This window comes from Sceloporus occidentalis, unplaced genomic scaffold, assembly GCF_023333645.1.
Source record: "Sceloporus occidentalis isolate IW3139 unplaced genomic scaffold, rSceOcc1.0.p SCAF_4, whole genome shotgun sequence".
Lineage (NCBI taxonomy): Eukaryota > Metazoa > Chordata > Lepidosauria > Squamata > Phrynosomatidae > Sceloporus > Sceloporus occidentalis.
Genome location: NW_028316984.1, coordinates 137,001,985 through 137,014,584, shown reverse-complemented (window position 1 = coordinate 137,014,584; position 12,600 = coordinate 137,001,985). Strand labels below are relative to the sequence as shown.

Genomic DNA, 12,600 nt, shown 5'->3' with positions numbered 1-12,600 from the left:
CCCATCACACCTGAAGGAAGCTGTGGCACTTCTTCTTCTGAAAAAAACTTTCCTGGTTCCTACTGGATAAATATAAGCCAACTCAAACATTTCATTTTTGGGCAAGGTACATAGCAGCCTTTCTATTCCAGGGATGCCTGGATGAGGTAGATTATCTAGATACGTTTCAGTCCAGTTTTAGGTTTGATTAAGGAATACCAACATCTTTTGTCACCTTGGTGGACTACCTACACAGGGAACTGAACAGGGAGAGTGTGTCCCTGTTGGTCCTGCTGGACTTTTCAGTGGCTTTTGATACCATCGGCCATGATATCCTTTCTGAGAGACACTGTTCTACAGTAGCTTCATTTATTCTTGGAGAAGTGACCTCAGAAGGTGGTGCTGGGGAGATTCCTGATCAATTCCTTGGCCACTGGCCTGCGGAGTTCCTCAAGCTGTGCCTTGTCCCCTATGCTATATAACATATATACATGAAATGGCTGGGAGAGGCTGTCCAGAGTTGGAATCAGGAGTCACCAGCATACAGATAATAGTTATATACTTCTTTTCATTTTTGGAAACATTCCATTTTTGGGCAAGGTATTGGAGTAAGTGGTGGCTTTTCTACTTCATTCCAAGTGTCAAACTTGGATGTTAAACTTATTCTGCTGTTAAATTGGTGCCTGTCAGCTGTAATGGACTAGATGGGGGGAAGCAAACAAGTTTAATTCAGGTAATAGAGAGGTGCTGTGTTAGATGGGGTTATACTCTTTCTGAAAATGCCAGGTATGTAGTCGGGGATACTCCTGGATTCAGTTGTGAGTCTGGAGACCCAGGTTTCAGCAGTGACCAGAAGTGCATTTGCACAGCTAAAGCTTGTGCACCAACTGTGTCCATTTCTGGAGACGCTGGATCTGTCCATGGTAGTACATGCCTTGGTTACATCCTATTTGGGTTAATGTAATGAGCTCTTTGTGGGATTGTTTTTGAAAAATGCTCAAAAACTTATAGCCTCTCTCATGACGCTACAACCTGTATTCCAAAATCCAAATTGAAAATATTCCAAATTTGAAATGTTGGCACTCAAAAAGTTTCAGATTTTGCAGTTTTTGGATTTTGGAATTAGGGATGCTCAACCTGTATTATGTTTTAATGTTTAATGTTTTAATTTTAAAAATTGCTTCATCTCTTTCAAAATTACTTATATTTATACTTTTTATATTACTGGTATTACTTTTTATAGTTTTAACCTGTACTGCTTTTAAATATGCTCTTAGCCTCCCTGAGTCCCATTATTGGGAGAAAGGTAAGCTATGAATTGAAATGAAAAGAAAATACCATCTGGTGATAGGCCGCATGAGGAGTACCCATTTTCTTAAGTACATGTAAATATCTCCATAAATTTCAAGGGCTGAGGAACCTTCCCAACCAGATGCAAGCACTAGTCAGTCTAGCAAATCAAGGATTTCACCAGATTCCTTCAGTACCAGTAAAATATGTGGCAGATTTTGATGGCAGCCCTACAAACATTTACAGTCATCATATAACAATTTTCTATCCTAGTTTATACACACACGCACGCACGCACGCACGCATGCACGCACGCATACATACTCTTCTGGGAAGGAATGTCTTCCAATGAGGGTCATTACTTGTGGGAGCCACCCATACAGCCCATGAGGGCATGTCACTTCAAAGCCAAAGTGATCTTGTAAACAAATCTGACTCATGTGATGAAACTGCAAATGCAATTGGGATGGGAATGGATATCACATGGTGCCAAAAAAACAAACAAACAAAAAACAAACAAACCACACTCTCCTTATGACATTTTCTCCAGTGTAGAAATATGGTTGAGTCAATATTGTTACCACAATGTAACTATGGAGATTATTGTACATGACCTATCCTGTCTTTTCCCCAATGGAATATACACACTTTTAACTATCAAAGATGGATCTTATTGCATTCTCCTGTGGTTAGGAGTATGCAGTCCACATGCAGCCCATATGTAATCCATGCTTGTCCCATGGATTTTTAAGGATGGGATTTTCCCATCCCTGAAAAGCCACAGGATAAGCCCAGGTTGCATACAGACTGCATATGTCCGGCCATGGGAGAATGCGATAAGACCTGTAACTGACAATTAAACGTGTGTGTATCCTGTTGGGGAAAAGACGGGATAATCGTGTGTGATAACTGCCCAAGATGGGCTTCCTATGATGTATCAGACTGCCTCCTAGGTAAATGTCTCCCCTCAGAGAATATACTAGTCCATATGTCCTAAAGGGCAGCTCAGTATATAGTTCCTCTATTCACTACTTGCTTCATGCCAAGACCATTGGTCAAATGCAATAAACTTGACTGACTGGCTACTTGCTTCCTTCTTATCGAACCAGATGTGCCATATGAGTTCACAAATTCAGCCTCATTGCAGCTTTATGGTTGTGCCCTGAGACCAGAGGGTACAGGCTTCATGTTGTTCATGATACACTCCTGCCAAAAGAAGTAGGCCAATGTATGCCTTCAGCTCAGTGATGTCAAGAGACTTCCACATTTTTTTATTTTAGTTGGGTTCCCTTTATTCCTGTGCCTCTCTTTTTGTCACACAGATTATGTAATGAAGAATGTGCTAAAAAACATAATTTCCTGATGTAGTTGCTGCAATGGAAAGAAAAGAACTAAGGAGAAAGACAGTGACTGGATATTCTTTATTTTCAAAGCACCCACAAGGATGCTTTATCTTTTTTCAAAAATTATAGCCACCCAATCATAGACATCCTGACTCACATATAGCTGGCCCTTTGATCTGAAAAACAGTTATGAAGCAACCTGAGTTGGCTTGTCACACCGTTGCCAGAGGAGGATGCTTAGCACTCCAAAATTGCTAATGGCATTACAGGAAAAGAAAGATACACCAAGAACTTGGCATAAATTGATCGTTAATTCAGCAGAAACCATGCAGTTGTTTATGTGTAACAATGCCACCAAAATTCATAATTTTCTGGTTCAAGAAGAAATAAAGATTTGTTTTGATTGCACAATGTAAATATATTTTAAACAAAGGTCTAAAAAGTTCTTGTCTAGCTGGTAATACAAAACAAGATGGGAGAGGAAAATAGCAGATGTGAACAACTGGCTCCGCAGATGGTGCCGCCGAGAAGGATTTGGATTCTTCGATCATGGGCTGCGGTTCCATGAGGAGGGACTTCTTGCAACAGATGGGTTGCATCTCATGCAAGTTGGAAGAAATGTTTTTGCCAGCAGTCTCAAGAACTTGATCAGGAGGGCTTTAAACTGAGTTCCGAGGGGAAGGGAGACAATATTAAGGAAGGCGAAAGGGATGGCGAAAATAGTCAAACTGACATAGAGGAAACAAGAAAAAAAGTGCAAGGACCCAACAGTGGGAGGCAAAAAAACTTGCACAGGCAGCAAGTAAAAGGGATCCATGGTCTGTGATGTTTCTACACTAATGCACAGAGCATGGGAAATAAGCAAGATGAACTCGAACTCCTAGTACAACAAAGCAAATATGATATAATAGGCATCACTGAAACCTGGTGGGATGAGTCTCATGATTGGAATGTGGAAATAGAGGGGTATAACCTTTTTAAGAGAAATAGGCCAAACAGGAAAGGAGGAGGAATAGCACTATATGTCAGAGATATTTACACCAGTGAAGAGATCCAGGACATCAATCCTGGAAGCCAGGTGGAGAGCATCTGGATAAAAATTAAAGGGGAGGGAAACAACAAGGATGTTATGGTGGGAGTCCACTACAGACCCCCAAGTCAGACTGAGGAATTGGATGATATCTTTCTAGAACAGATGACCACACAGTCAGAAAGGAGAGATGGAGTAGTGATGGGTGACTTCAACTATCCTGATATTTGCTGGAAGTCGAACTCAGCCAAATCCTCAAGGTCTAGCAAATTCCTCGCTTGCTTGGAAGACAATTTCATTGTCCGAAAGGTGGAAGAGGCAACAAGGGGGCAGCTATTTTAGATCTGATCCTAACCAACAAGGATGACTTGGTTAATGGGGTGCAAGTGGTGGGATCATTAGGTGGAAGTGACCATGTTCTTCTGGAGTTTGTAATACAGTGGAAAGGAGAAGCCAGGCATAGTCAAACACACATTCTAGATTTTAGGAGAGCGGATTTCAGTAAACTTAGAGAAGTATTGAGGGCGATTCCATGGTCAGACATACTAAAAGATAAAGGAGTTCAGGACGGATGGGACTTTCTCAAAAGGGAGATACTGAAGGCACAATTTCAAACAGTTCCAGTGAAAAAGAAAAATGGGAGGTGTCTCAAGAAACCAGGATGGATGACTAAGGAACTTTCAACTGAGCTAAGTTTGAAACGGAACATGTATAAGAAATGGAAAAAGGGGGAAATCACAAAAAAGGAATTCAAAGAAATAGCAGGCATGTGCAGGGGTAAAGTCAGAAAAGCTAAAGCGCAGAATGAACTCAGGCTTGCTAGAGAGGTTAAAGACAACAAAAAGGGCTTTTTTGGATATGTCCGCAGCAAAAGTAAGAAGAAGGAAATGGTAGGGCCACTGCGTCGAGAGGATGGCAGAATGTTAACAGGGGACAGAGAAAAGGCAGAATTACTCAACACCTTCTTTGCCTCAGTCTTCTCAAGAAAGGAAAAGGGTGCTCAACCTGAGGATAATGGAGCAGAGGACAGAATAGGGGAATTTCAGCACAGAATAAGTAAAGAGATAGTAGAGGAACACCTTGTTAATCTAAATGAATTTAAGTCTCCGGGACCAGATGAACTCCATCCAAGGGTATTAAAAGAACTGGCAAATGTAATATCGGAGCCATTGGCAATCATATTTGAAAACTCCTGGAAAACAGGAGAGATCCCAGCAGACTGGTGGAGGGCAAACGTTGTCCCCATCTTCAAAAAGGGGAAAAAAGAGGATCCCAACAATTATCGTCCAGTTAGTCTGACATCAATACCAGGAAAGATTTTGGAGCCGATAATTAAACAAAGAGTCTGTGAACATCTAGATGGCAATTCCATAATCACAAAAACTCAACATGGGTTTCAGAGAAACAAGTCATGCCAGACAAATCTAATCTCTTTCTTTGATAAAATTACCAGCTTGGTAGATGAAGGGAATGCTGTGGATATAGTATATCTTGATTTCAGTAAGGCCTTTGACAAGGTTTCCCATGACATTCTTGCAAACAAGCTTGTAAAATGTCGACTAGACAAGGTAACTGTTACATGGATTTGTAACTGGTTGACCGGCCGAACCCAAAGGGTGCTCAACAATGGCTCCTTTTCATCCTGGAGAGAAGTGACCAGTGGGGTCCCACAGGGTTCTGTCCTGGGCCCAGTGCTATTCAACATCTTTATCAATGACCTGGATGACAGAATTGGGAGCATACTTATCAAATTTGCAGATGACACCAAATTAGGAGGAATAGCTAATACCCCAGAGGACAGGATCAAGATCCAAAATGACCTGAATAGATTAGAAAGCTGGGCCAAAGCTAACAAAATGAAATTCAACACGGAGAAATGTAAGGTATTGCACTTAGGGCGGAAAAATAAAATGCATAGATATAGGATGGGTGACACCTGGCTGAATGAAACTACGTGTGAAAGGGATCTAGGAGTCCAAGTAGACCACAAGTTGAACATGAGTGAACAGTGTGATGCGGCAGCTAAAAAGGCCAATGCAATTTTAGGCTGCATCAATAAAAGTATAGTGTCTAGGTCAAGAGAATTAATAGTGCCACTGTATTCTGCTTTGGTCAGGCCCCACCTGGAATATTGTGTCCAGTTCTGGGTGCCACAATTCAAAAAGGATGTTGAGAAACTGGAGTGTGTCCAAAGGAGGGCGACAAAAATGGTGAAAGGTCTGGAAACCATGCCCTATGAGGAACGACTTAGGGAGCTGGGAATGTTTAGCCTGGAGAAAAGAAGATTAAGAGGTGATATGATAGCCCTGTTTAAATATTTGAAAGGATGTCATGTTGAAGAGGGAGCAAGCTTGTTTTCTGCTGCTCCAAAGAACGGGACCCGGAACAATGGATGCAAGCTACAGGAAAAGAGATTTCACCTCAACATTAGGAGGAACTTCCTGACAGTAAGGGCTGTTCGACAGTGGAATGCACTCTCTCGGAGTGTAGTGGAGTCTCCTTCCTTGGAGGTCTTTAAACAGAGGCTGGATGGCCATCTGTCAGGGATGCTTTGATTTGGATTTCCTGCATGGCAGGGGGTTGGACTGGATGGCCCTAGTGGTCTCTTCCAACTCTACGATTCTATGATTCTAAGATTCTGAACATCTGGCCACTATTCCATAGATTAAGCCATTTCATAGGGATGTAACACACCAGCAGTTTAATGTGAATTCTTTACTGCAGAGTAAACTAACTGATGTAAACTCTGTGACAGGACTACATAACCAAGCAGTTTTCATTTTTTAAAAAGTCTATAATTTGTCCAATAGAACCAATTTTTCTTGGGGGGAAATGTGTTGTTCCAGTCCCACCTCAAAATCTACAAACCTTGATTGGCTCTGGGTTCATTTTGGATTGGAAGGATAGTGAGTGCAGTGCATGTATACTCCACCATCAGCAAATATACCCCAACAAAGAGATGGGAAAGAACACTCAGGGAATCAGTGAGGGTTTCTTTCTGAATACTTTCAAAGAAAATGTGAAAGCTGATTCTGAATCACATTGAGGGGATGTTGATAACCTATGCAATACTCTTAGCTACAGGAATACTTCAGGATTACTCGATATTATTTATTATTTGATATTTTCCTCCTTTTCAAAATATGATTCTTTTTTTTACAACACAACTGTAATTATTTTTTATCCTAGAACAACTTCTTAAACCTATTACTTGGTTTAATTACAACATAAACTAGAATGTCAAAACAGGATATGAGGGTGGATTTAAAATTAGCTATTACCAAAGGCATAACTTGAAGCCAATAACATATATATAATTTCCTTTATGATCTGTTGAAAACAGAGTCGTCCAGATGAGACTTTGGTGTTTTCACAACTGAACAACTTTTACAACTTGGAAATTTATATTGTCACTGTGTCAGTTATATTCACCTTCATGCATGCCTTCTTGAAATGCCTTCTTAAAAAGCAGCTAGTAGTTATTTGAAATTTTGTTTTTCTCTCCCTCTCTTTTATCTGCCTTAAAACGTATAACTGAAAAAGCCAAAGTTCATTGAGAACATTGATTAAATGGAGCCTAATTCTGATTCTATCATCAGCACAATAATGCATCTTTCTGTTATTGTTAACTGCCCTCGAGTCGATCTCGACCCATGGCGACCCTGTGGATGAGCCACCTCCAAGACTCCCTGTCCTTCACTACTCTGCTTAGTTCCTGTACATTCATATCAGTGACCTCCTTAATAGAGTCCCTCTATCTAGCATGTGGCCTTTCTCTCTTTCTACTTCTCGGAGAAATGTAAGGTACTGCACTTAGGACGGAAAAATAAAATGCACAGATATAGGATGGGGGACACTTGCTGAACGAGAATACATGTGAAAGGGATCTAGGAGACCAAGTAGACCACAAGTTGAACATGAGTCAACAGTGTGATGTGGCAGCTAAAAAGCCCAATGCAATTTTAGGTTGCATCAATAAAAGTATAGTGTCTAGATCAAGAGAAGTAATAGTGCCATTCTATTCTGCTTTGGTCAGGCCCCACCTGGAATATTGTGGCCAGTTCTGGGCACCACAATTCAAAAAGGACGTTGAGAAACTGGAGCATGTCCAAAGGAGAGCAACTAAAATGGTGAATGGTCTGGAAACCATGTCCTATGAAGAATGACTTAGGGATCTGGGGATGTTTAGCCCGGAGAAAAGAAGGTTAAGAGGTGATATGATAGCCCTGTTTAAATATTTGAAGGGATGTCATATTGAGGAGGGAGCAAGCTTGTTTTCTGCTGCTGCAGAAAATGGATGCAAGCTGCAGGTAAAGAGATTCCACCTCAACATTCGGAGGAACTTCCTGACAGTAAAGGCTGTTCGACAGTGGAACACACTTCCTCGGAGTGTAGTGGAGTCTCCTTCCTTGGAGATCTTTAAGCAGAGGCTGAATGGCCATCTGAGATTTCCTGCATGGCAGGGGGTTGGACTGGATGGTCCTTGTGGTCTCTTCCAACTCTACGATTCTATGATTCCATGATTCTATACTTCTATACTTTTGTCATGTTGGCTTCCAGAGAGATTTCTGAATACTTTTCATTTTGGAAATATTTAAATTATCACAGACCATAATTCATTAATGAGTAAAAGGTAATTCTTCCTTTTTGCAGAAGTAAACAAATTCAGTTAACAGAATTATTCAGACTTTAAACCCCTTCATACCGGAGGTCCAATGTACCATATTTCAAATAGTGCTCTCCCTTAAGAAATGTGATGCAATTTGCAATTACCATTCTTGTAAAGATGAGCACTACAGACAGCAAAAACCAATGCAAAGAGGAATAAACAAATAACTAAACTCCACTGAAATAGCCAAATATCATTGAAATCGACCAAGTTTCACCATGATTATGTTTCTTTCAGTGCTATTTTTGCAAGCCTAACTTTCACTAAAAAATATGCCATGCAGGTATACACTGGACTGTACAAACAAATAAAGAAGACTCAATAAAATACACTTACAAACAAGCATTAAATCAGGCACGAAATATACAGGTTCAGGAGATATCCACCTGATCACACTTGCTAGCTGTTACTCAATTATCTCCATCATGTTCTGTAGCTCACCTGTTACTATAGAAACAGACGGCAGCAGTAGTAAGGGCCAGACTAAGAATAAAGACACAAGGTCTTGAAATTCTTAGGGAGTTTGACAACATGTAAGTTTTCATAAAATATCAGTGCATGAAATAATTAAAAACCCATCAAGAAAACATTTTTCTAAATGGCCTGACTGTAATATATATGTGTGTGTGTGTGTGTGTGTGTGTGTGTGTGTGTGTATATATATATATATATATATATATATATAAATATAAATACTGACTGTGACTGGGGTCCAAAGTTCTCTGTGTAAACTACACCATGTAATTCATGTACTATGGAGCTTTTCATTCACACCCACACTCTTCTCGCTGAAGACTCTTGTACAGTATTTGTCCATTTTTTAAAGAATCTGGAAAGCACTGGAGTGGGATTCCAGGTAGCAAAAAATGCTGCTTCGATTTAGGGGCAAATTTTGAATTTCAGTCTGAAACAATTTTGTGGGATTGACAACCCCAGAATATTATCTCTTACTTTGACAACATTACTTCTTACTCTGTGGGGTAGAGGTAGGAGTGTAAACAAGTAGTCATTCGTAATGATAGAGCTACAAAATAATGAAGAAGAAAAAAGTCTGATGGATGGATCAAATTTATGACCAAATGATGACTAAAGCCCAAAACAGAAGAGCCAAAAGGCCAGCCATTGGGTTGCGTTGAGGACATGGTGTTTAGACAATGCACATTCCCAAACGACCCAAAAGCCACACTGGGAACATGTCAGGGCCACTTAAGGCGGCCCAAACCCAGCCACAAAAGGAGCAGATTTTATCTGCTCTTTGCTGCGGCCTGTTCGGGACCATGGCAATGGCAAGCCTAGGGACCGCAATGTCATGCTGCCACAGTCCTGCTGCAATCGAGGTGACAGCAGCTTCTGGGCATTCCTTTTGCCCTATCTGCTCAAGGCCAAAGGTGGCTTGCCTGAGATTGTTTTCCTCTATTTTTCAAACTCTCCATCTAAAAATCCAATGACACTTAGGCTGCATCTGCACTGCAGAAATAATCTGGTTTGACCCCGCTATAACTGCCATGACTCCATGCTACAGAATTCTTGGAATTGTAGTGTATTGTGGCACCAGAGCTCCAGAGCATGAAGCCATGGCAGTTATAGCAGGGTAAACCAACAAAAGTCCCTAATGCCAAAAAAACCCAAGATGTAAGAACAAAAAACAAAACTAAGGGGTTCAGCCAAAAAAAAATCTATATGTGTAAAATATAATTAAATAAATTAAATAAATTATATCCCACTTACAATTACCAAAAGACACTACTGTGAAGAAATAAGGGATTAAATAAACCCTGGAGTAGAGAAGCCAGTAGAATTTCTAAAAGGGTATAAGTACCCCACTGAAAAATGAGCAAAAAATATCCAAACTAAAATCCAGAGTAATCGAACCCTAGAGCAGGAATGCCAGTAAAATTTCTAAAAGGGTAACAATACCCCACTAAGAGTTATGTAAATGCAAAAATTAAATCATAAAATGATATAAAACACTAAAGGCCAGACAAGTTTCGACCTCAGTCTTCCTCAGTGGCCTATAAACATTTAAAATATATTTTATATCTGCTCAATGTGTCTCTACTCAGTTCAAAAGCAACAATCTGATTACCCTTTTAGACATTTTACTGGCTTTCCTGCTCCAGGGTTCGATTACTCTGGATTTTAGTTTGGATATTTTTTGCTCATTTTTCAGTGGGGTACTTATACCCTTTTAGAAATTCTACTGGCTTCTCTACTCCAGGGTTTATTTAATCCCTTATTTCTTGATAGATGAAAGGATAAGCTTAAGGTGGATTTGGATTCTAAGTACAAACAATAATGAATATTACTTTATGGAGAAATCCTATTGTTTTATGACCATTGATGTAATTGGTTGAAATTTAAGAGGGAGAAATCTAAGACTACTGTATATTGAAGAACTCCCTCAAATTCAGAATAATCACATGTAAGATAAGCAAATTTATAGCGTGGGAGAAAACTACTTAGAGTTTTATTTTTAAGGATACTAGAGTCACAGAATAATATTAAGAAGATGGAGAAGATAATAGAGGTAAAGGGAATTCCAGTCAACAGAGGGAAAGGAAGTGTGATTAAGAAGACACTACGAATTTAAATCTACAAGACAAAGAAAAGAAGGGATTATGGGAAATAATAATGTCTGATGAGAAAACTCTGTACGATATATTATGTTTTATATATGTGAAGACAACAATAAAAAAGATGAAAAAAATAAGATGGATAAATATAAATTGGTGGCTATGTGTAACAAAGCAGTTTATATACACACACAAGAGCCATCACAATAAACTATCCCACTGTCCCATGATATTACTGCTGTTATATAATAAAATGAACATTTTATTCATGAATGTTTATTGTGTAAAAGTATGTCTGCAGGAAAAGAACTTCTTTATACAATTCATTATTAACATGTCATATACAGAGTCATGTTTAATATGGACTCATGATTTTACAGCATAAAACTGACCTATTGCAACATACCCTTTATTTGACATGATCTCAAGCTGAGTTCAGGCTGATAAAGAGCATGACATCTGTGTAGGAATCTAGAGTTGTGCTTCATCGGTCTGTGTGAATTGAAGGTTGCACTAAAGAAACAGGTGTCATATACTAATGTTACTCAAAGTGGTGGTCGCTGGATCAGTGCCTATACCTGGTAAATTTCCAGGAAAGAAATAAACAATTGTACCTAACAGGCACAAATATGGTGCCAATCCATGGGGGGGAAATAAAACTGCCAGTCCTTGTCATCAAATAGCCTGGGAAGCACTGGGATCTATGGTTCAAGAAACCACTGTTACTTCTTTTATGACTTGTGAAGCAGACCACTGTGTAATTTTAAATGATTCTGTGAAACTGCTAGAACTGTACATCTGTAAGGCACATCTGGGTTTGTTCTTTACTTCTTCCTCCCACTCTCCAGGATGAAATCCCCTGACTAAATTCATTCAGCTTTATTTATACTATTTAAAGTCTGTCTTTACATATAAAAAAGAGTAAGATCTCCTACTTATATAAAAATGAATACACAGGAGAGGAAAGTGAAATACATCTCCTAGCCTGCCTTACCTTAGCATACTTGGCTGATTGATTTCTGATCCTGGATATGAGCCAGTATAATCCTTTTAAAACTGATCTCACAGAAATAAAGCATCCCAATTCACCAATCTCAGATCTGCCTCAGATTTCAGAGGGAAAAAACCTTTATCAGAATGACTGTTAACACTTCCTATTATAGTTCCTCCCCCCCCCCCCTTGCATTCCTTAATCGCAGATTAAAATACTGGATACAAATAAATGACATCTTAATACTGAATTGTGATGTATTCTCCAAATGCTGCTAAACTAGTCCCTTCTTTCAAGAACCATGGGCATATGAAACTTTTCTGACAATAAAGATAAACTAACAGCAGCAAACCAGATTGCTAGAGGGTGAGCTAATAATCTCAGCATAGTAGTTGAGCAGAAAGTAGTTCTTTTTAAGAAACTGGCAGACTGCCCTGCTGCCTGTCTGCATCTTCTGTTTCTTTTGAGGGACACTGCATATTGATATATTTGAACTGCCTTAGGAAAGAAAAGAATCTCTGAGAGGAAAGATAGTTGAAAAATAATGATCCATTCTGGCTATATGAACCATCGAATTTAAGCACAGGGAACAGTTACAGACAAATTCCTGGTTAGTGTACATCAGTGAAACGTTGATACTACAATGAACAACTGTAGCAATGGACAGGTTTCAGTACTATATTTCAGCACTACATGCTTTAAATCAAAAGTAAAAATGTGTAACC

At 39.4% G+C, this 12,600-nt stretch overlaps 1 protein-coding gene across 14 annotated transcripts in view; it reads right to left on the bottom strand.

Moving 5' to 3' along the window:
- Window positions 1–12,600, bottom strand: part of GPHN (gephyrin) — a 411,497-nt gene that overhangs the window by 253,553 nt on the left and 145,344 nt on the right. The window lies entirely within an intron of this gene.